Consider the following 25,771-nt stretch of genomic DNA (forward strand, 5'->3'; position numbering starts at 1 on the left):
AAAAACAAAATCCTTCCCTTGGCATTTATGGGACACAGACAGATACAGTCTACAATACAATGAAATTCACAAGGTCTGATGAAATAAAAACTGTTTTACATGTACACAAGCTTAAGGAATTTGTAACCAGCAGACCTGCACTTCATGAAATCTTAAATGAATTGGTTCAGATGTAAAGTTAATATTAATCATGTGGGTAAGTACATAATACTGTTTCTTCATTAAAAACCCTTTAACAAATATTAACTATTTGAATAACAATGGTAACAACAAAATGTGAGGTTTCTAACCAAAGTAGAACTAAATGTGTGAAAGTAATGGCAAAATGACCAGGAAAAGAGACAGGGAGGTACATTATGAGAAGTTCCTTTTCCTATATGTGAAAAGTAATATTACTTGAAGGCAAACAGTTATATGTTGAATATACATATTATTAAAGCAAAGCAACCACTAAAATAGCAAAACCCAAACTGACAGCTAATAAGGAAAAAAAAAAAAAAAAAGGAAGATGAAGATAAAGTGGAATTGTAAAAAATAGAAAAACCTAAAATGTTAGTTCTAAAGGAGGGAGGAGAGGATAAATAGTAAAGCACAGAGCAAAAAAAATGAATAAATATAAAAACACAAAAATGAATGTATCCTATATGATTTTATTCATGCAAACTTCTGGAAAATGCAAACTAACTGATAGTGATGAAACCAGATCATTGATGTTCTGAGCAGGAAGGGAAAGGCAAGAATGAGGATTACCAAGGAGCACAGGAAACTTTGGAGGGTGATGGTATGGTCATATCTTGATTGTGATGTTGGTGTTATATTTATGTAGATGACCAACCTTGGCAGTGGTTATAATCACTTTAAGAAAACATTGTTGTTGTTCAGTTGTTAAGTAGTGGCTGAATCTTTCACAACCCCATGGACTGTAGCCCTTCAGGCTCCTCTGCCCATGGGATTTCCGAGGCAAGAATACTGGAGTGGGTTGCCATTTCCTTCTCCACAGGATCCTCCTGACCCAGGGATCAAACCCACATCTCTTAGGTCTCCTGTGTTGGCAGGTGGATTCTTTATCACTAAGCCACTTCAGATCAGATCAGTCGCTCAGTCGTGTCCGACTCTTTGCGACTCCATGAATCGCAGCACGCCAGGCCTCCCTGTCCATCACCAACTCCCGGAGTTCACTCAGACTCATGTCCATCGAGTCAGTGATGCCATCCAGCCATCTCATCCTCTGTAGTCCCCTTCTCCTCTTGCTGCCAATCCCTCTCAGCATCAGAGTCTTTTCCAATGAGTCAACTTTTCGCATGAGGTGGCCAAAGTACTGTAGTTTTAGCTTTAGCTTCATTCCTTCCAAAGAAATCCCAGGGCCGATCTCCTTCAGAATGGACTGGTTGGATCTCCTTGCAGTCCAAGGGACTCTCAAGAGTCTTCTCCAACACCACAGTTCAAAAGCATCAATTCTTCGGCACTCAGCTTTCTTTATAGTACAACTCTGGAAAAACCATAGCTTTGACTAGATGGACCTTTGTTGGCAAAGTAATGTCTCTGCTTTTTAATATGCTGGCTAGGTTGGTCATAACTTTCCTTCCCAGTAGTAAGCATCTTTAATTTCATGGCTGCAGTCACCATTTGCAGTGATTTTGGAACCCCCCCCCCCCACGCCGACCCCTGCCAAAAAAAATTCTGCCACTGTTTCCACTGTTTCCCCATCTATTTGTCATGAAGTGGTGGGACCGAATGTCATGATCTTAGTTTTCTGAATGTCTTTAAACTAACACATAACTCAACAAGCACACTTTTATACATTTTTGAGTTAAAGTTGTCAAAATACATGCACACATTGGACAAACACTGTGTATATCAATATTTTGAGTTTTAATGTGACAAATGGGCTTGTTTAATGTTTGCACATAGGTAATTAAGATGAGGAATCACTGTTTTCTTCATTTAATACTGCAGGAGGCAAACAATCAACTGTAAAAGCAATTATCCTTGCATAGTTTCCATAGCAATGTATAAAATGTTTGTTCCTATCATATTTATCATGAATATATTTACTATAATGTGATTTTCTTTCTTGTTTCTAATAAAAATAGATTTTGCATTTTATATGTCTTCATTGTTTATATTTTTCTAGTGCTTTATACCTGTTGCATTTTACAAAATTAGTTTTCCACATTAAATTGTGCAGGAGGTGATGACAGATTCTAGATAGCTTGGGAAGTACTGAGCTTCATGAAACTTTCAGAAGACAAATAGAATATCTTTTAAAATATAGTATGGTATTTGGAGTGGTATTAGTATGTAGAAACTTAAACAGTGACTTAATCAATATTTGACTGCTGCTAAGTCACTTCAGTTGTGTCCAACTCTGTGTGACCCCATAGAGCAGCCCAGCAGGCTCCCCCGTCCCTGGGATTCTCCAGGCAAGAACACTGGAGTGGGTTGCCATTTCCTTCTCCAATGCATGAAAGTGAAAAGTGAAAGTGCAGTCGCTCAGTCGTGTCTGACTCTTAGCGACCCCATGGACTGCAGCCTACCAGGCTCCTCTGCCCATGGGACTTTCCAGGCAAGAGTACTGGAGTGGGGTGCCATTGCCTTCTCCAAATATTTGACTAACAAAAGAAAAAAGTATGAAGTTCGAGTTTTGAATTGTTGTAGTTGAGTGAAGAGTGAGACACGCAATTTTCTGGGACTTTCAGGAGAAGACACAAGTTCGAAAAAGGCACGAAGAGCTAGCAAGATAGTTTATAAGTATTTTAAATGTTTGATAGATCTTTTCTGTATTTCAGTTCAGTTCAGTTCAGTCGCTCAGTCGTGTCCGACTCTTTGCGACACCATGAATCGCAGCACGCCAGGCCTCCCTGTCCATCACCAGCTCCCAGAGTTCACTCAGACTCACGTCCATCGAGTCAGCGATGCCATCCAGCCATCTCATCCTCTGTCGTCCCCTTCTCCTCTTGCCCCCAATCCCTCCCAGCATCAGAGTCTTTTCCAATGAGTCAACTTTTCGCATGAGGTGGCCAAAGTACTGGAGTTTCAGCTTTAGCATCATTCCTTCCAAAGAAATCCCAGGGCTGATCTCCTTCAGAATTTACATCATAGTTAAAATTTTCAGACATAACTGAAAAATCATGGCATCCTTTCCTTCCCCTGAGTTTGCATGACATGGGATCATAAAATGTCATTTAGCCTCAGGTGTTTCACTAGTTATCAACAGAGACTTTCTTTCTGTTTCTCATACTCCACTGCCTCCCAGGAGTCCTGTGTATATTTTTAAAGATTTAGCCTGAAGATAAATTTGAATGACATTGTATTTAGAATCATCATTATCTTGAAAAATACAAAATTCTTTTTTGGAGATCCAATTGTATTTTATGAACATAGGTTTCTACCAAGATGACAGTTTGCATGTCTCTCACATGTCTGAACTCCAACAGTGAAGTGTATCTCTAGCATGATGTTTCAGATTATCTTTATTTCTCAGATGTACTTGGAGTGATGAATAACCAATAAATTAACAGGCAAATAAACATAGCTATTAACATATTTAAGAAAGGAAACATACTATACTATCAGAGTTTACAGGGATAGTTCTGACCCCTTTGACTAAGTAAATCAATATATCTTATTGTTTATTTTTCAGTTTTCATGATGGTTTATGACTGTCATCTGTCACACTGTTCAGATATTTTGCATTTATTTGTATAATTATATATATATATATATATATATATATATATATAATCTCTGTCTTCTCACAATACTGTATATCCCTGTATTTATTCCTGTTTAGTAACTAGCATTCAGCCTGACAAGATTAGGGGCTAACTAAACATGAGTAAATGAAAGATGGACTTTATTAAACATACAGTCTGGCCAGAACAAAATGCTTATTAATTACCGAGTTCCATTTGCTTGTCAGTAGCCTTCTGCCTAGGGACACTAAAAAGATTTGAAATGTCGGTTGTTATTATCTTTAGGCACGGCTGTTCGGTGATTCTGTTATTAAAAGAAAATTAATTTTCTTCTCATGCAAAAATGAAGTAACTTGCCCATTCTTAGAATGCATTTTGAATTTCCTAGAAGAAAATGCACTTTGAAACGCTCGTTTCTTCTTTCTACAGTTATTTGAAATATGGCAGAGAGAGTTTCTCTTGCAGAGAAGTCTCTTAACCAATCTACTCCAATAATTCTAGTAACCCAGGTCTCTCAAATAATCTCTGAGAGGCTCCTTCCGTTCCACTAACCTGTGAGCATCTGCTTTCCAGCAAATATCTGTATTTTAGAGAACAGTGAGGCTTACACTGTGATTTGTTTTCCTCCCTATGAAACTAAGCAAAAGCATTTTTCGTTCAAAATGGTATAAATAACCTTGTCCAACAGGGCTCCCCCTGGTGGTTCAGACAGTCAAGAATCCACCCGCATTGCGGGAGACCTGGGTTCCATCCCTGGTTGTCAAGATCCGCTGGGGAAGGGAAAGGCTCCATTGTTCTAACCTGGAGAATTCCGTGGACTGTATAGTCCATGGGGTAGCAAAGAGTCGGACACGAGTGCGCGACTTTCACTTTTATATTGTTTTAACACTTTCATGCAAAATTATATCTGAGAGCATTTAACAGCTCTTGAAGACTAGCTCTGTCGCCCTGGCGGGCCGCCCTCCTGTCCCACGCAGCGGGGCAGCGCCGGCCTCAACCCAGGAGAGCGTCCGGGGAGTCCGCGGGCGGCTGGCCCCTGCCGCGCGGGCTGGCGGGCGGCGGCGACGGGCGGCTCCGCGGGGCGGGGACCACACACCGCCTGCCCGCGCCCGGCCCCTTGTCCTCGCGCGGCGAAGGTCCCGCGCGGCGGCGCTAGCGGCGGGACACGGTGGGCCCTGCGCGAGTTATAGGCGCGCCTTCTGAGGCTCCCTGTTAAGCCTCTAGATCTGTGGCGGCCGCACCCGCGGAAAACGACGGGAGGCGCAGACGGAGCAAAGTCAGAGCAGCAGCTCGGTCCCCGTCGAGCCTCCAACGCAGGCCGAGGATGGCCGGACTCCCGCCGCGGGAGGAGCCAGTTCCGCTGAGGCGCTTGTGCGCCCCTTTGCTCACCCTTCCGAGGCTGCTCCCGCTCCGGAGCCAGACCTCGGCGCGGGCGCGCGGTCGCGGCGGCGGCCCAGGGCTGGAGACGCCGCAGCCCGAGGCGCGGGGTGTGGGCCGGGGGCGCCGTGGGCGGCGGAGGCAGTCCGCAGCCTGAGGGCGGAGAGCGGCGGCCGGCCCGGGTCCAGTGGCGCGGCTCCTTGGGGCCCCGGGGTGCGGCTTTCGGGGACTGGGTGCCGCGAGGGCGCGTCCGGAAGCTCGGGGGCCCGCGGGGTCGGGGGGCTGCGGTGTTCGTCCGGGGCTCCGGCAGCGGCTGAGTTTGGGGGAGAGCGAGCCTGCGCCCCGGGGGGCGGCGGAGTGGGGACCGGGGCATTTTGGTTACTAATTTTCTCTCAGGTTGAGGAGTCAAGAACTGAAAAATAGATGGTTTTTTTTTGGATTTGAGGATCTGGAAGATCCTATGATTCCTCATGTGAGTTAACTATTTGGACCTTAATGTCCGACGACGAGTCTCTCAGCGTTTAACTTTAATTATGGCTTTCTCTTTATAAATTTAGATTTTTTTGTCTCTCTGTAGGCAGATCTGTCAATGTTATTTTTATTTTTTAAATTAAATTTATTTTAATTAGAGGCTAATTACCTTACAATATTGTATTGGTTTTGCCATGCATCAATATTTTTAAAGTTCCTGGCTGGGATGTCATTCTGAGAAAACGCCTGTTCGCCTCAGCTGAACATAGTTTCCCATCCTTTCCTCTGGTCTGAGTTTTGATTTGCTTCGGTGCTCCTTCTGACCTTCTTTTGTCCTGCTGGTGAGAGCAGGGCTCCCAGCTCTTGGCAATGATTTCCATCTCCGGCTCTCTGTTGAGACCCCTGCTCTGTTCCTGCTAGGTGGAGGTAGTGTCTGGGCTCTCCAAGCAGTCTCTGTTGACAGACCATGGTGGGAGGGACCCCTCCTTACCGTGGTGGGAGTGGGGGTTCCAGCTCCCCATTTTCTTATGAATAAGGTTTGCGAAATGTTCATTCATCCATAACATCATTGGCCACCCACCAGGGGATACACTTTCAGTTGGCGAATTTAAAAAAGACTTACTCTTTGCTCTCAAGCAATTAAAAGGATGTAACATCAGAAGTGGAAACGTGCATTTTTATAAACATTTATAAATGGCTGAAATGTGTACTAAAATTGTATGCATGATTATACTGCAAAACTGCAAATATGTTCCTTAATGTTTAGTTAAAAATCAGCTGGGGAGCTTATGTCACAAAAGAATAAAGGTAAATAAATATGATAGGATATAATTTAAAATTATATAATGCAGCGTTGATTTTAGCGTGATTCATTATAGTCTATTCATATTAAAACTTTCATAAAGTATATATAAATTTAACACATACTGAAAACCTATGGTGATATTAAAGATTCGATTCATTATTCAACATTTTATTTTCAGAACATATTAATATAAAATTTGATGATTTAAGAAAGTATAATCTTGATAAAGATTATAAAGAACAATTTACTAATGAAAATAAACACAACAAACAAGGGTCAGAATTGCAAATGATGTTATTGAAGTACAGATATGTTTGTTGAAAAAAAATCTTCCACATTTCTTAGTTTAAACTTGTAGACATTGTCACTAAAATCCATTAAAATAGTTTAGCTCCTTAACCAGGATCTGTATTTCACTATACATTAGTTGCTGCTGCTGCTACTGCTGCTAAGTCGACTCTGTGTGACCCCCACAGACGGCAGCCCACCAGGCTCCCCCTTCCCTGGGATTCTCCAGGCAAGAACACTGGAGTGGGTTGCCATTTCCTTCTCCAATGCATGAAAGTGAAAAGTGAAAGTGAAGTCGCTCAGTCACGTCCAACCCTTAGCGACCCCATGGACTGCAGCCCACCAGGCTCCTCTGTCCAAGGGATTTTCCAGGCAAGAGTACTGAAGTGAGGTGCCATTGCCTTCTCCGGTTATGATCATGAAAAACACATTTTCTTATTCAATAATTCTAAAGCTATTTGTCTCTTTACCACGAATGTGATGGCGAGTGGAAATTTTGGCTGAAAGTATCAATATGTTGCTCTTAAGTCTGCACTTAAACAAGACCTGGAAACAGTTCAACCTCGCTTCAATTTATGCCATCTCCCTTCCTTCCCATTCCTATCACAAAGCAGTTTCACAGTCTAAGGGAGGATTAATATTGGTGCAAGTAGATAAATCATTTGCATATAAGAAATAATGAATTAATGTGTTCTACTTATACACTTCCCCATTCAAATTATGTTTCATTCAACCCCTGGCTTCAAATACACTGGTTGTTCATGGCCAAGGATTTTGAAGAAACAAAATGTGATGGCTTTGAAGGACTAAGCTTGCAAAGTACAAATAGCAATTTTTCCTCTATACAACTCTTCAGTTAATTAAGGCCTAGATAAGAGGTTGGACTGAAAAAAACTCATCATAAGGGAAATTATGTCACATTGTAACCCAAAGAAGATGGAAAATGGGATCAAAAAGTATAGCCAGTCTACTTCTTAATCTTAGATTGGGCTTCCCTAGTGGCTCAGACTATAAAGAATCTGCCTGCAATGCGGGAGACCCATGTTCCATCCCTGGGTTGGATAGATCCCCTGGAAAAAGGAATGGCTACCCACTCCAGTATTCTTCCCTGGAGAAGTCCATGGATGGAGGATCTTGATGGGCTAAAGTCCATGGGGTTGCAAAGAGTTGGACACCACGGAGTGATTAGGAATAAATGTAAAAAGCCTAAGCTGTATGGGACAAGACCTAGAGTTCAGTTTCTCAGTGGCATACAACTCTTTGAGACCCCATGGACTGCAGTGTACAAGGATTTCCTATCCATCACCAACTCTCAGAGATTGCTCAAACCTATGTCCATCGCCTTGGTGATGCCATCCAACCACCTCATCCTCTGTCCACCCTTTCTGTCTTCCATCTGTCACAGCATCAGGGTATTTTTTTTTTTATCAGTGAGTCAGTTCTTCACATCAGGTGGCCAAAGTATTGGAGCTGAAGCTTCAGCATCAGTCCGTCCAATAAATATTCAAGGTTCATTTCCTTTAGGATTGACTGATCTGATCTCCTTGCAGTCCAAGGGACTCTCAGGAGTGTTCTCAAACACCACAGTTCAAAAGCATCAGTTCTTTGGCACTCAGCTACCTTTATGGTCCCAATTCTCACATCCATGCATGCCTACTGGAAAAACAATAGCATTGACTAGACTGATGTTTGTTGGCAAAGTAATGTCTCTGCTTTTGAATATGCTGTCTAGGTTGAAACATAGTTTTTCTTCCAAGGAGCAAGCGTCTTTTAATTTCATGGCTGCAGTCACCATCTGCAGTGATTTTGGAGCCCAAGAAAATAGTCTGTCACTGTTTCCATGCCTTCCCCAACTATTTGCCATGAAGTGATGGGACCAGATATGATGATCTTCATTTTTTGAATGTTACATTTTAAGCCAGCTTTTTCACTCTCTTCTTTCACTTTCATCAAGAGGCTCTTTAGTTCCTTTTTACTTTCTGCCATAAAGGTGATGTCATCTGCATATTTGAGCTTATTGATATTTCTCCTTGCAATCTTGATTCCAGCTTGTGCTTCATCAAGCTCGGCATTTTGCATGATGTACTCTGCATCAGTTCAGTTCACTCGCTCAGTCATATCAGACTGTGACCCCATGGCCTGCAGCATGCCAGGCCTCCCTGTCCATCACCAACTCCTAGAGTTTACTCAAACTCAGGTCCATTGAGTCCGTGATGCCATCCAGCCATCTCATCCTCTGTTGGTCCCTTCTCCTCCTGCCTTCAATCTTTCCCAGCATCAGGGACTTTTCAGATGAGTCAGTTCTTTGCATCAAGTGGCCAAAGTATTGGAGTTTTAGCTTCAGCATCAGTCCTTCCAATTAATATTCAGGACTGATTTCCTTTAGTTATATAAGCAGAGGGACAATAGGCAGCCTTGAGGTACTCCTTTCCCAGTATGGAACCAGTCCATTGTTCCATGTCCGGTTCTAAATATTGTTGTTCCTGCATACAAATTTCTCTGGACGCAGGTAAGGCGGTCTGGTAATCCCATGTCTTTTAAGAATTTTCCACAGTTTTTTGTGATCCACAAAGTCAAAGGGTTTGGCATAGTCAATAAAGCAGACGTAAATGTTTTTCTGGAACTCTCTTGCTTTTTCTATGATCCAGCAGATGTTGGCAATTTGCTCTCTAGTTACCCTGCCTTTTCTAAATCCAGCTTGAGCATCTGCAAGTTCACAGTTCACGTTCTGTTGAAGCCTGCTTGGAGAATTTTGAGTGTTACTTCACTAGCATGTGAAATGAGTGCAATTGTGTGGTAGTTTGAACATTTTTGGCATTGCCTTCCTTTGGGAATTGGAATGAAAACTGACCTTTTCCAGTCCTTTGGCCACTGCTGAGTTTCCAATTTTGCTGGCATGTTGAGTGCAGCACTTTCACAGCATCATCTTTTAGCATTTGAAATAGCTCAGCTGGAATCCCATTATCTCCACTAGCTTTGTTCGTAGTGATGCTTCCTAAGGCTCACTTGACTTCACAACTCCAAGATGTCTGGCTCTAGGTGAGTGATCACACCATTGTAGTTATCTGGGACATGAAGATCTCTTTGCATAGTTCTTCTGTGTATTCTTGCCACCTCTTCTTAATATCTTCTGCTTCTGTTAGGTCCATACCATTTCTGTCCTTTATTTTGCCCATCTTTGCCTGAAAGGATCCCTTGGTATCTCTAATGTTCTTGAAGAGTTCTCTCCCATTCTATCATCTCCTCTATTTCTTTGGATTGCTCACTGAGGAATGCTTTCTTACGTCTCCTTTCTATTCCTTGGAACTCTGCATTCAGATGGGCATTGCTTTCCTTTTCTCCTTTGCCTTTTGTTTCTCTTCTTTTCTCAGCTATTTCTAAGGCCTCCTCAGAGGCCTTTCTGCATTTTGCAAAAATGACTTTTTTTGCCTTTTTGCATTTCTTTTTCATGGGGATGCATTGATCATCGCCTCCTGTACAATGTCCCAAACCTCTATCCTCTATTCTTCAGGCACTCTCAGATCTGGTCCCTTGAATCTATTTTCCCTTCCACTGTATACTTGTGAGGGATTTGATTTAGGTCATAACTGAATGGCCTAGTGGTTTTCACTCCCCTCTTCAATTTACATCTGAATTTTGTGAAAAAGAGTTCATGAGCTGAGCCACATTTAGCCCCTTTTCTTGTTTTTGCTGACGGTATAGAGCTTCTCCATCTTTGGCTGCAAAGACTAAAATCAATCTGATTTTGGTATTGACCATCTGGTGATGTCCATGTGTTGAGTCATCTCTTGTGTTGTTAGAAGAGGGTGTTTGCTATGACCAGTGCATTCTTTTTGCAAAACTCTGTTAGCTTTGCCCTGCTTCATTTTGTACTCCAAGGCTATGTTTGCCTGTTACTCTAGGTATCTCTTGACTTCCTACTTTTGCATTCCAATCTCCGATGATGAAAAGGACTGATTTTTTGGGGGTGTTAGTTCTGGAAGGTCTTGTAGATCTTCATAGAACTGTTCAATTGCAGCTTCTTCAGCATTACTGGTTGGGGCATAGACTTGGATTACTGTGATATTGAGTGGCTTGCCTTTGAAAGGAACAGAGATCATTCTGCCATTTTTGAGATTGCACCTCAGTACTGCATTTTGAACTTTTGTTGACTGTGCAGGCTACTCCATTTCTTCTGAGGGATTCTTGCCCACAGTAGTAGATATAATGGTCATCTGAATTAGATTCGTCCATTCAAGTCCATTTTAGTTCACTGATTGCTAAAATGTCGATGTTCACTCTTTCCATCTCCTGTTTGACCACTTCCAATTTACCCTGAATCATGGGCCAAATATTCCAGGTCCCTTTGCAATGTTGTTCTTTGCAGTATCTGACTTTACTTCCATCACCAGTCACCTCTACAGCTGGGTGTTTTTTTCTTTTTGGCTGTTTCTCTTCATTCTTTCTGGAGTTATTTCTCCACTCATCTCCAGCAGCATATTGTGTACCTACTATCCTTGGAAGTTCATTTTTCAATGCCATGTCTTTTTGCCTTTTCATATTGTTCATGGAGTTCTCAAGGCAAGAATACTGGTTTGCCATTCCTTTCTCCAGCGGACCACATTTTGTTGAACTCTCCACTATGACCCGTCCATCTTGGGCGGCTCTACATGGCTCATAGTTTCATTGAGTTAGACAAGGCTATGGTCTATGTGATCAATTTGGTTAGTTTTCTGCGATTGTGTTTTCATTCTGTCTGCCCTCTGAGGGATAAAGATAAGAGGTTTATGGAAGCTACCTGATAGGAGAGATTGATTTTGGGGGAAACGGGGTCTTTTTCTCATGTGCGGGGTCATGTTTAATCAGTCTTTAATCTAATTTTCTCTTTATTTGGGTTTCTTTGTTCTTTCCGCGTTGTTTGGCCTGAGGCCAAACTATGGTAAGGGTAATGAAGATAATGGCAACTTCCTTCAAAAGGAGTTATGCATGCACTGTTGTATTCAGTGCCCCTGACCCTGCAGCAAGCCACTGTGGACCCATGCCTCCACCAGAGATTATTGGTCACTCACAGGCAAGTCTGGCACAGTCTCTTGTGGGGACGCTGTTCCTTTCTCCTGGCTCCTGGTGTGCAAAAGATTTTCTTTGTGCCCTGCAAGAGACCGTTTCCCCAGTCCAGTGGAAGTTCTGTAATCAAATTCCACTGGCCTCCAAAGTCAAATTCCCTGGGGTTCTCAGTACCTTTGCCAGACCCCCAGGTTGGAAAATCTGCTGTGGGTCCTAGAACTTTCTTAACAGTTCTAGAAGACTTAGAGTGTTAGTGTATTTGTTAAAATTTAAGATTAACCCATAGAAAATTTAAATATAATAAAACACACAGCATGTGTCTCTGGGAAGGAAGATGGTAATATTTATGTGTATATAATACTGTGCTTCCAGCCTGTGTTCAGCCATCCAGCATTTCTGTGATGTCCTCAGCATATAAGTTGAACAGACCGGGTGACCACAGACAGCTGTGTGGTACTCCTTTCTCAGTCCTGAACCAATCAGTTTCACACACGGGGTTCTCACTGCTGTTTCTTGAACCACATTCAGGTTTCTCAGGAGACAGGTAAGATGGTCTGGTATTCCCATCTCTCTAAGAGCTTTCCACAGTTTGTCATGATCCACACAGTCAAAGGCTTTAGTGTAGTTGATGAAAAAGAGATAGATGTTTTACTGAAATTCCCTTACTTTCTCTATAATCCAGTGAATGTTGGCAGTTTGATCTCTAGTTCCTCTTCCTTTTCTAAACCCGGCTTGGACATCTGGAAGTTCTTGGTTCACATAATGCTGAAGCCTAGCATGCAGGATTTTAAGCATGTCCTTACTAGCATGGGAGATGAGAGCAACTGTCTGATGGCTAGCACATTCTTTGGTACTATCCTTCTTGGCAATGATGATGAAGATTGACCTTTTCCAGTCCTGTGGCCACTGCTGGGTCTTCCAGATCTGCTGATATAAGGAATGCAAAACCTTGCTGGCATCATCCTTTAGGAGTTTGGATTGTTCTTCTGGAATTTCATTACATCCACTAGCTTTATTAACAGCACTGCTTCTTAAGGCCCACTTGACTTTGAAGTCTAGAATGTCTGGCTCTAGGTCACTAACCACACCATCATAGGAATCTGGTTCATTACCATCTTTTTTTGTACAGTTTTTCCATGTAATTTTTCCATCTTGATCTCTTCAGTGTCTACTAGGTCTCTGCCATTTTTATCCTTCATGTGCCCATCTTTGGATATAATGGTCCCTTGATGTTTCCAATTTTCCTGAAGAGATCTCTAGTCTTCCCCTTTTGTTGTCTTGTTTTATTATTCATAACTGTTCATTGAAGAAGGCCTTCTTGTCTCTGCTAGCTCTTCTTTGAAACTCTGCATTTAATTGGATTTACCTTTCCCTCTTTCGCTTGCTTTTCACTTCTCCATTCTTCTGCTGTTTGTAAAGCCTCAGATAACCACTTTGCCTTCTTGCTTTTCTTTTTCCTTGGGATAGTTTTGTTTTCTGCTTCCTGTACAATATTACAAATCTCTGTTCGTAGTTCTTCAGGCACACAGTTAAGTAGATCTAATCCCTTGAATCTATTTGTTACCTCTGTTGTGAATTCATACAGGATTTGATTTAAGTCATGCCTGGCTGACCTAGTATTTTCCCCAGTTTTCTTTAGTTTAAGCCGAAAGTTTTCTATGAACAGCTGATCATCTGAGCCACAGTTAGCTCCGGCCCTTGTTTGTGCTCACTGTACAGTTTCTCCATCTTCGGCTACAAAGAATGTAATCAGTTTGATTTTGGTATTGATCATTTGGTGATATCAATGTGTAAAGTCATCTCTTGTGTTGTTTAAAAAGGGTATTTGCTATGTCTAGTGCATTCTCTTGACAGAATTCAAGAGCCTCTTGATGAAGGTGACAGAGAGGAGTGGACGAGCCAGCTTAAGATTAAGTATTTAAGAAACTAAGATCATCACATCTGGGCCCATTACTGCACAGCAAATAGAAGGGGAAAAGGTGGAAGTAGTGATAGAGTTCCTCTTCCTGTGCTCCAAAATCACTGCAGATGGTGACTGCAGCCACGACATCATAAGATGATTGCTTCTTGGCAGGAAAGCAATGACAAACCTAGATTCTGTGTTGAATAGCAGACATTACTCTGCTGACAAAATCTGTATAGTCCAGGCTATGGTCTTCCCAGGGGTCATGTACAGTTGTGAGAGCTGGACCTTAAGGCAGGCAGAACACCAACGAATTGATGCCTTTGAATGGTGGTGCTGGAAGACACCTGAAAGTCCCTTGAACAGCAAGGAGATCAAACCAGTCAATTTTATGGCACATCAACCCTGAGCATTCACTAGAAGAACTGAAGCTCCAGTGATTTGGTCATCTAATGCAAACATGACTTGTTGGAAAAGTCCCTGATACTGCGAAAGATTGTGGGTAGAAGGAGAATAGGGCATCAAGGGATGAGATGCCTGCACAGCATCACGGATGCAATGAACATGAACTTGGACAATCTCTGGGAAATGGTGAGGGACAGGGAGGCCTGTTGTGCTGCAACCCATGGGGTTGCAAAGAGTTGGACACAACTGGAAACAAATTCTATGCTAGTATATATATATATGTTTGCTTAAACATACATACATTTTCAGACATATTTGCTGCTGCTGCTAAATCTATTTACATATATATATGCTACAGGTCATTCAAATACTGAAGCATTTGAATCTGCCAATCAGAATGTTTGTGATTTTGGAATTGTCATTGGGTATTTTATTCTAAATATAAATAACAAGCTCTTTTTTCCTATATTTAAGCCTTAAGAGACTATTTGAAAAATAGCTCAAGCTAATTAGCAATGACCCAAAAGTAGAGGAAAAAATAACTCTTAGACTATGTTGGTCACTGCAGTACCTCTGAAGGGCCCAGAGGCATCCATACAAAATATTTAGTACTGGAATTTTTTTTTGTTTTTGAGTGCAGCACTTTCACAGCATCATCTTCCAGGATTTGAAATAGCCGAACTGGAATTCCATCACCTCCACTAGCTTTGTGTGTAGTGATGCTTTCTAAGGCCCACTTGACTTCACATTCCAGGATGTCTGGCTCTAGGTGAGTGATCACCCCGTCGTGATTATCTGGGCCGTGAAGGTCTTTTTTGTATAGTTCTTCAGTGTATTCTTGCCACCTCTTCTTAATACCTTCTGCTTCTGTGAGGTCCATACCATTTCTGTCCTTTATCAAGCCCATCTTTGCATGAACTGTTCCCTTGGTATCTCTAATTTTCTTGAAGCGATCTCTAGTCTTTTGCATTCTGTTGTTTTCCTCTATTTCTTTGCACTGATCGCTGAGGAAGGCTTTCTTATCTCTTCTTTCTATTCTTTGGAACTCTGCATTAAGAAGAGGTGGCAAGAATACACAGAAGAACCGCACAAAAAAGATCTTCCCGACCAAGATAATCACGATGGTGTGATCACTCACCTAGAGTCAGACATCCTGGAATGTGAAGTCAAGTGGGCCTTAAAAGCATCACTGCACACAAAGCTAGTGGAGGTGATGGAATTCCAGTTGAGCTATTGAAAATCCTGAAAGATGATGCTGTGAAAGTGCTATCCTCAATACGCCAGCAAATTTGGAAAACTCAGCAGTGGCCACAGGACTGGAAAAGGTCAGTTTTCATCCCAATCTCAAAGAAAGGTAATGCCAAAGAATGCTCAAACTACTGCACAATTGCATTCATCTCACACGCTACTAAAGTAATGCTCAAAATTCTCCAAGCCAGGCTTCAGCGATATGTGAACCGTGAACTTCCAGATGTTCAAGCTGGTTTTAGAAAAGGCAGAGGAACCAGAGATCAAATTGACAACATCTGCTGGGTCATGGAAAAAGCAAGAGAGTTCCAGAAAATATATATATTTCTGCTTTATTGACTATGCCAAAGCCTTTCACTGTGTGGATCACAATAAACTGGAAAATTCTGAAAGCGATGGGAATACCAGACCACCTGACCTGCCTCTTGAGAAATTTGTATGCAGGTCAGGAAGCAACAGTTAGAACTGGACATGGAACAACAGACTGTTTCCAAATAGGAAAAGGAGTACGTCAATGCTGTATGTTGTCACCCTGCTTATTTAAATTATATGCAGAGTACATCATGAGAAACGTTGGGCTGGAAGAAGCACAAGCTGGAATCAAGATTGCTGGGAGAAATATCAAAAACCTCAGATATGTAGATGACACCACCCTTATGGCAGAAAGTGAAGAGGAACTAAAAAGCCTCTTGATGAAAGTGAAAGAGGAGAGTGAAAACGTTGGCTTAAAGCTCAACATTCAGAAAACGAAGATCATGGCATCTGGTCCCATCACTTCACGTGAAATAGATGGGGAAACAGTAGAAACAGTGTCAGACTTTATTTGGGTTCCAGAATCACTGTAGATGGTGATTGCAGCCATGAAATTAAAAGATGCTTACTCCTTGGAAGGAAAGTTATGACCAATCTAGATAGCATATTCAAAAGCAGAGACATTACTTTGCCGACAAAGTCCATCTAGTTAAAGCTATGGTTTTTCGTGGTCATGTATGAATGTGACAGTTGGACTGTGAAGAAAGCTGAGCGCCAAAGAATTTATGACTTTGAACTGTGATGTCGGAGAAGACTCTTGAGAGTCCCTTGGACTGCAAGGAGATCCAACCAGTCCATTCCAAAGGAGATCAGTCCTCGGTGTTCTTTGGAAGGACTGATGCTAAAAGTGAAACTCCAATACTTTGGTCACCTCATGCGAAGAGTTGACTCATTGGAAAAGACTCTGATGCTGGGAGGGATTGGGGGAAGGAGGAGAAGAGAACGACAGAGGATGAGATGGCATCATCCCTCTTGATGGACGTGAGTTTGAGTGATCTCCATTAGGTGATGATGGACAGGGATTCCTGGCGTGCTGCAATTCATGGGGTCGCAAAGCGTCGGGCATGACTGAGCAAGTGAAATGACTGAACTAACCTTCCCTAAGTTTCAAAGGGCAGTCCAGCTGATAAGAGAAGGGAGGGGATGTAAAAACAGAGGAGAAGCATTCAAGTGGTGGTACAGCCTTAGAGCAAAATCTGGTTCCTACTCAAGGAAGACCCATAACAAATTCTTTGAATTCTTCAACGGAACTGGGATCCCCACCCAGGTGGAAGATGATAACTTCAGGATGAGCACAAGATTCCTGGAACACCACCCTGTTGCCTCACCGCAAATTTTGCCTTCCTTTTCTGGGGACCAGTGATAACCATCTTGTAAGGTATACTGTTTGGCCTCTGTCTGTTTCATCTCTGACAGGGTCCGAGAGTTTTAGACTAAATTGCTGTTACCACAAGGATGGAAGCCAGTTTCAGATATAGAATACCTCAAGTTAGATCAGGTAGAGAGAGGCTTTTACTCTGCTAGGCAGAACTACATGCATGAACAGCAGGAAGAAGTTACAGAAGAAAGATACCTCTGTCCCAGTTCCCAAGAAATCTCTCAGGGGACAGTTGTTTGGCGAAGCTCACTGACTGAAACGACCTACCCTTCCCAGATACCATAGTCACCATTTGCATGACTTGTTTTATGACAGGAGGTCCTGGTAAGAACATGGAACTAATAAACCACCACCAACTGGAAGAGTTCGAGAAAGGTCAAAAGGAGACACCACGTTTGACCACCTCCCTGAATCATTCTCACTGGCAGCCATCTTGGCTGAGCAATGAATGCACAACAAGGAAGGACTCTGAGTCAGAATGATTGGTCAGGGACAACCTGGAAATTAATCCCATCACCATAAAACTCAAGACTGGGAGACACGTGGCAGAGCAGTTCTCCTGGGTTCCCTTACCCTACTGCTCTCCACCTGAGCACCCCTTCCCAATAAAGTCTCTTGCTTTCTCAACACATGTGTCTCCTCAGACAATTCATTTTTGAGTGTTAGCCAAGAGCCCCATTTGGGCCCTGGAAACAGAAGTCCTTCCTGCAACAGAAGGACTGATGCTGAAGCTGAAGCTCAATACTTTGGCGACCTGATGCAAAGAGCTGATTCATTAGAAAAGACCCTTATGATGGGAGAGATTGAAGGCAGGAGAAGAGTACAACAAAGGACAAGATGGTGGATGGAATCACCAACTCAGTGGACATGAGCTTGAGCAAGCTCCAGGAGATGGTGAAGGACAGGAAAGACTTACATGCTGCAGTCTGCAGTCCATGGGGGTTACACAGAGTTGGACACGACTGAGCGACTGAACAAAAACAACAAAACACACATAAACAGAAACACACACACATGTCCCATAAATATTAGAAAATTTATTAGTTTCATTCTAATAGTATTAGATATATTTTTAATGCCAAATGTATGCAAATGGTTTGTGTTTGATGCCATTGAATACGGTGTAGTGGTAGTTCCAAGAGGTTGTCCCTCTACAAATGCAGTAAAAGTGAATGAAAGTGTCAAATTTAGCGTGTGTGTGTGTGTGTGTGTGTGTGTGTTTAACTCTTAATTTAAAAAAAAAAACAAAACCAAAAAAGGTCAAATGCTTAGTTTTGATGTTTAGTCACTAAGTCATGTCTGACCCTTTTGCAACCTCATGGACTATAGCCCACCAGGCTTCTCTGTCCATGGGATTTCCTGGGCAAGAATACTGAAGTGCGTTGTCATTTCCTTCACCAGGGGATCTTCCCAACCCAGGGGTCAAACCTGCCTCTCCTGTAATTGTAGGCAAATTCATTACCACTGAGCCACCAAAGGCTTATAGCAACCAAGTAAAAGCCTAATCAAGAAGGCAACTTAAAAATAGTTGGGGAGCTTTGAAGTGTTTTTACTTGCCTTTGTCCTACCTCTCTCCTGGCTCCAAAATGGTCTTGAAATGACAACTGGCATTCCAATATGTCATTCTGGTCCCTGGTTCCAGAGGAAGCAAAGTTGAACTTATTCTCAAATAGTTATTTGTATCTGTTTTAGTCTAATGCCTACCTATAGGACTGACAAAAGCACTCGCCTCTGCTTCACCTGATCCAGAACTTCCTCAGGGCAGAAAAGTGGCTACACAGAGGGCTTTTTTTTTTTTTTTTTTTTCCAGAAAATGTGGAAAGCAAATGAAGAACCCACTGCTGCATAGAGCAAATGATTACAATTTGAGGAACAATAACAAACTGATAGAAGTCTGAGAGGAAAATTTGTGAAGAAGGAGTCTTTGAAGAATTATGGCACTGAAAATCTCACATGAGTATTAGGGAATATAGAAATTTATGTGCACGCTCAGAGAAAGATTTGTGTTAAAAACAAACAAACCAAAGAACCTGAGACGACTCTAAACTGTTACCTCAGACTGATCTTTAGGCTCTGCACAAATAGGAAGTAAAGACTGAGCAAGGTCGGTAACTGGCCAGCTAAGGATAAAGGAGTGTTGCAACAAAGAGCTGGTGTGCAAAGACTAAGAGAATTTTGGGTTCTGTTTTCGTTTATAAGCATCCAAAGACATCACTCAACATCACCTAACCAAAAGAAGAAAGACTGCAGACCACACATATCAATGAATACATTCTTTACAAACATAGATTAGAAAACTCATTAAAAAACCAAACAATTAAAAGCAGAGAAAGCAACAACAAAAACTTTCAAGGTGGCAGAGAAATCTAATTTCCAGAATTAACACGTCTAAAATTTAAAATGTTCAGGTTTCAACAAAAAATAATGAAGCATGTAAAAAAAGAAAATGTATGCTCCACTCATAAGAAAATTAACCAAAATTGTCTCTGTGGAAGTATAGACATTGGACTTACTAGAAAAAGACTCTATTGTCTTATAGTCAAAGAGGTAAAGGGAACTATGGACAAAACTAAAGGACATTATGCAAATAATGCCTCAAGAATGATAGATATCAATAAAGAGAGAAACTATAAGAAAGGAACCAAACAAGAATTCTGGAGTTGAAAAGTATAAAAGTTACAAAATACTTGTATAGTTTGTCTCTCTACAAACACAGTAAAAGTAAACAAAAATATCAGCATTGATTTTGCTTAACTCTTGAAAAAAGTCAAAGGCTTATAGCAATCAATAAATATCAAATCAAGAAGGCAACTTAAAAATAGTTGGAGAGCTTTGAACTATTTTTTATAAAATAATAAAAAAAAATCACTAGAGAATTTCAACAGGAGATTTAAGGAAGACAAAAGTGTATATATATAAGACAGATCAGCAGTTATCCAGTCTGAGAGGCAGAAAGAAAAACTAATAGAGACAAAACAAAACAAAACAAAACAAAAACCAGCATAAAAGGCTTGTAAGACATCATCACACTTACTGATAATGCAGACTAGGAGGCCCAGTGGGAGAGGAAAAAGTGACACAGTATATGATGATATACAATGGCTGAAAGCTTCCTAATTTGATGGAAGATATGATTTTACACAAATTGGATATGTAATGAACTCCAAGAAGAATGAATACAACAGTATCCACATTGAGACACATTATAATCAATCTGTCAAAAGACAAAGAGAGCACCCTGAAATCAAAAGGAGAGGCTACTTACCACAAACAAGTTGTTGACAACATTATGTGTCAGTTTCTTAGCAAAAACGATGGAGGCCAGAAAGCTGTAGGGTGGCATTCCTAAACTGCTGGATAATAGCAACAAAATAATCCACTGAATTCCAAATCTGATTAGCAAAATTTCAAACTCGATAAGAAATTTAAGCAGTTTATAGCATATGGAACTATATTCAATATTTTCAAATAACCCACAGTGAAAAATAATCTGAAAAAGTATATACATATATATAGACACATATATGTAAACACACAACTGAAGCACTTTGCTGTAATCCTATTTCTAACACAGAACTGTAAGTCAACTAGACTTCAATTAAAAAAAAAAATCAAGGTAAACAAAAGTCCAAGGAATTTGTTGTTTGTAGACCTGCCCTACAAAAATGCAGAAAGGAGTCTTCTGGATGTAAACACAAGGACACTAGACAGCAACTTGAAGCCATACATCAAAATAAAGAAGACTGGTGGAGATAACTACATAACTAAATGCAAACTCGATTATTATAATATTTCTTGTTTAAAATCTCTCTGCTTGTCCCTGTATGATTTAAAGGACCAAGGCATAGCATAGATATAAATTTATGTTAATGCATATATAATAGATAAATATGTAATTTATGATGACAACAAAACATCAAGCCCTGTCTCCCATCATGATTGTGTTTGGATATAAGGACTTTGAAGAAAGTAATTAAAAGTGAAATGAGGTCAAAGAGCGGGGCCCTAATCTAATAACATTGATGTCCTTGTAAGAAGCAGAATGGACACCAGGAGCACACACAGAGAAAAGGCCATGTGCCAATACAGTAAAAAGGGTCTGCAAGCCAAGGAGAGAGGTCATACCAAAAATCAACTTTGCCAGCACCTTGATCTTGGATTTCCAGCTCCCAGAATTATGAGAAAATACAGCTGTCTTGTGGCTCAGCTGGTAAAGAATCCGCCTGCAGTGTGGGAGACCTGGGTTGGATCCTTGGGTTAGGAAGATCCCCTGGAGAAGGGAAAGGCTACCCACTCCAATATTCTGGCCTGAAGAATTCCATGGACTTATGTCTATGGGGTCACAAAGAGTCAGACACGACTGAGCAACTTTTAATTTCACTTTTCACAATTCTCTTGTGTCCGTCAGTCTGTGGTATTTGTTATAGAAGCCTTAGCAGATAAGCACATGCATTCTGTCCTTAGTCCTAGTATGGGTAATATGTTCTTTTCAAGGTTAATATATATCTCATACATAACTTCTTTATTAATATAATTAAGAATTATTAAGAGGTTGATTGCCTTATTTAATTAAATGAAATTTTGTGTAAAATCTTTTTCATGAAATTTTCAATCTGAATATACAGCTTTAACTTACTGGAATCACATACAGTATTAACATAAAATGTATTCCTTTCTAAAGAAACCATCAATGTAGATCATAATTCTCTTATGGCCATCTGAAACATGCTTACTAATATTTTGTAAGACAATATATATATTCATTCATAAATACCACTTTAGTGCTCAGTCGCTTCAGTCATGTCTGACTCTTTGCGACCCTATGGGCTGTAGCCTGCCAGGCTCTTCTGTCCATGGGATTCTCCAGGAAGAATACTGGAGCGAATTGCCGTGTCGACTTCCAGCAGCTCTTCTGGACACAGGATCAAACCTGTATCTCCAGCAATTATTTTGGAGTGATCCAGTTTAGAATCAAGATTGCTTAAACTTAGTGAAGACTGTATTTTTCCATGCTCAGTAGCTGTTTTATAAAATGAGAATTGTTATTTGTCATAGAAATAGGATATGCACTATAAAGTTAATTTGAACTTGACTAACTTTTAGAAGCCATTATTTGTGTTTTTTTTTTAATTTTTGATTTGATGACTATTTACTCTGAATATTGATTCATTAAATTATTTGTGCTTCATTGGATTAATTTTATGAAATTCTGGCTCTGCTTGAGTATAATTTGTTTCAAGATTTTCAAATTCATTGAATTGCCACCACAATCTAGTCATATATACACAAACGCATGCACACACACATGCACACATGCATTTTAGCTATTCCATTTTAGTTACTATTTTTTCTAACTCCTTTCATCTTTATTTAGTTTATCAGAAACCATTTCATCTTTTTTTAAAGCCACCAGTTCCTGAACTGTTTAATACATTTTACGGATTCAATTTGCTTTGTTTTTGGTGTATTAATTTCCATCTATAAATTAACTGCATTTCTTTTAATCATTTGAAGTAAATCATTAGTTAAATTTAAAAAATTATTCTGTTTAATGTTTAACAAACTTGGTCTCTTCATCTCTGAGCATAGTTTTAGGTTTCAATTTTGATTTATTATTCATTCTATATATTATAATCTAGGTTTTTTCATTACCTCATTATTGTGGCTTATTTTTATACTTTTATTATTAAATTGTTAGATTTTTAGTTATGTGCACGTTTGTATATTTGATATATATTAATGTAACTGAAAAATAATATTAATTGAACAATGTATTTTATCTATCTATCTACTCGCTCAGTCATATCTGACTCTTTGCGACCCCATGGCCTATACCCTACACCAGGTTCCTCTGTCCATGGGATTCTCCAGGCAAGAATACTGGAGTGGGTTGCCATTTGCTTCTCCAAGGGATCTTCCCGACCCAGGGATCAAACCCGGATCTCCCACACTGCAGGCAGACACTTTACCCTCTGAGCCACCAGGGAAGCCCATGTATTCTATAGGAGCATTCAAGTTTTTTCACTAACCTAAAATATAAAATTATACAAACATATTCATAGATACTGACAACACCCACACATATTTTGTCTCTAAAATTATTTGCTATTTTGGTAGCTAAATATTGCAAACAGTTGCCAGGGATCCATTTCTTTTCTGGAGACCATGTTTCAAGACATCACAGTAACGGAGGCTGAAGCAGTCTTAGGGTGGTTAGGGTATCTGGTAGCTAGAACTCTCAGCTTGTAGGCATTATTCATGAAGTTAATGTGAGTTAAAGGAAAGACTCTTTTTTCTACATTATTGCTATGTCTCTTGGCACCAACTATAGGCAAAAAAAGTAGATAGAATGCCTGTATTTTCTACATCCTGGATTTCTTCAAGTACATTTACACTTTCAAAAAAACTTCTAGAATACAGTAAATATCAATGAAATATAACAAAATGTTTTAAATGTGCCTTTAGACACAACCTAGTACACAAACAGGTATTTCTACCTTAATAGTCAACTCACCCCCCAAATCAGCTCATAATCACATATGACAAGTTGCAAGAAACTTAGTCTTTAGCAGCTGAGTCCACCAGGGAAGATCGAGAATACTGGACGTGGGTAGTTTCCCTGTGGCTCAGATGGTAAAGATTCACCTGCAATGTGGGAGAACCTGGTGTTGATCCCTGGTTGGGAAGATTCCCTGGACAGGGAACAGCTACCCACTCCAGTATTCTGGCCTGGAGAATTCCATGGACAGAGGAGCCTGGCAGACTACAGTCCACGGGGCTGCTAAGAGTCAGACACAACTGAACAACTTTGCCATTGAGTTGAGTCTAATATTAGTTGATCAATCTGAAACTATGCAAAATGAGTCATCTTGTCAATCAGAAGAGACCAGACTTGCAAGCTCAGTTTTGCATACCAGTGACCAAAGGAAGACCATATAGTAAATCAGTACCATTTAAGATATTTACTACTGTGCCAAAGTTACATGTTTTCATGTTATTTGAGATATTTATACCATATCACACGTTATGTATTTTCATGTTAAAGAATGATAAGGGTCAAAGAAGTCCTAGGAATGCTCTATGCTGGGCCAAAAGTGAAAGTGAAGTCGCTCAGATTGTGTTCCACTCTTTGCGACCCCATGGACTGTAGCCTACCAGGCTCCTCAGTCCATGGGATTTTCCAGGCCAGAATGGGCCTGGAAAGTGGGTTGCCATTTCTATGCTGGGTAGTAAACTAAAATTAAGACCAACTTGGAAGGAGTCCAAGTCTTTAAACCACCACGTTTTTAAGGCTTATCAACACCAAGAGAAAGACCGGATTGTGCCAATTTTCTGCTCCACAAGTAGAGGACATTCCAATATGTCTTAAAGCAAATTTTGAGAACAGCTGCACAGAGCTCAAGTTGTAAAACAAAATCTGTCATCTGTGTCATTTAATAATCATGGATTTACTGCAATGAGGAATGATTGCCTATTTAAGCTGCTAGATAGGTTTTCTTACTCTTTGAATATTAATCAGAAAATTTCAACCTTTGCCCTTTCTTTACCCAAGCTACATCCAAGATAACATTAGCCAATTTTTCTTTACTATGATAGAGCATGTTAAATAAGTAGTCAAGGAAAGCTTAAATGAATACTTGAAATTAGCATCATGCGTTAGAGAGGGGATAAGAATTCTTCGACAGTCTACCATGTATCATTTTACACATATCGATTGGTGAGGAATATACATGAAAGCAAGATTTTCAATAGTGTTAACATAGAAAAGGGCTTCCATTGTGGCTCAGCTGGTAAAGAATCTGCCCGTAAGGCGGGAGACCTGGGTTCCGTTCCTGGGTTGGGACAATCTCATGGAGAAGGGAAAGGTTACTTTCTTCAGTATTCTGGCCTGAAATTCCATGGAGTGGATAGTCCACGGGGATGCAAAGAGTTGGACACAACTGAGCAGCTTTCACTTCAAGGTTAAAGTGCTACACTCAATATGCCAAACAAATTTGGAAAATTCAGCTGTGGACACAGGACTGGAAAAGGTCAATTTTAATTCCAATCCCAAAGAAAGGAAATGCCAAAGAATGCTCAGACTACCACAAAATTGCACTCATCTCACACACTAGTAAAGTAATGCTCAAAATTCTCCAAGCCAGGCTTCAACAGTACGTGAATCATGAACTTCCAGATGTCAAACTGATTTAGAAAAGGCAGAGGAACCAGAGATCAAATGCCAACATCCATTTAATCATTTAAAAAGTAAGAGAGTTCCAGAAAAAATATCTACTTCTGTTTTATTGACTATGTCAAAGCCTTTGATTCTGGTGGACCATAACCAAGTCTGCAAAATTCTTAAGGAGATGGGAATACAAGACACCAGACCTGCCTCTTGAGAAATCTGTATGCAGGTCAGGAAGCAACAGTTAGAACTCGACAAGGAACAACAGACTGGTTCCAAATCAGGAAACGAGTACATCAAAAGCTATATATTGTCACCCTGCTTATTTAACTTATATGAAAAGTACATCATGAGAAGCACTGGGCTGGCTGAAGCACAAGCTGGAATCAAGATTGCTGGGAGAATATCAGTAACCTCAGATATGCAGATGACACCACCCTTATGGCAGAAAGCAAAGAATAACTAAAGAGCCTCTTGATGAAAGTGAAAGAGGAGAGTGAAGGAAACGGTTTAAAGCTCAACATTCAGAAAACAAAGATCATGGCATCTGGTCCAATCACTTCATGCCAAACAGATGGGAAAACAATGGAAGCAGTGGCTGACTTTATTTGGGGGGGGGCTCCAAATCACTGCAGATGGTGACTGTAGCCATGAATTTAAGACACTTACTCCTTGGAAG

This window comes from Bubalus bubalis, chromosome 23 (assembly GCF_019923935.1).
Source record: "Bubalus bubalis isolate 160015118507 breed Murrah chromosome 23, NDDB_SH_1, whole genome shotgun sequence".
NCBI lineage: Eukaryota > Metazoa > Chordata > Mammalia > Artiodactyla > Bovidae > Bubalus > Bubalus bubalis.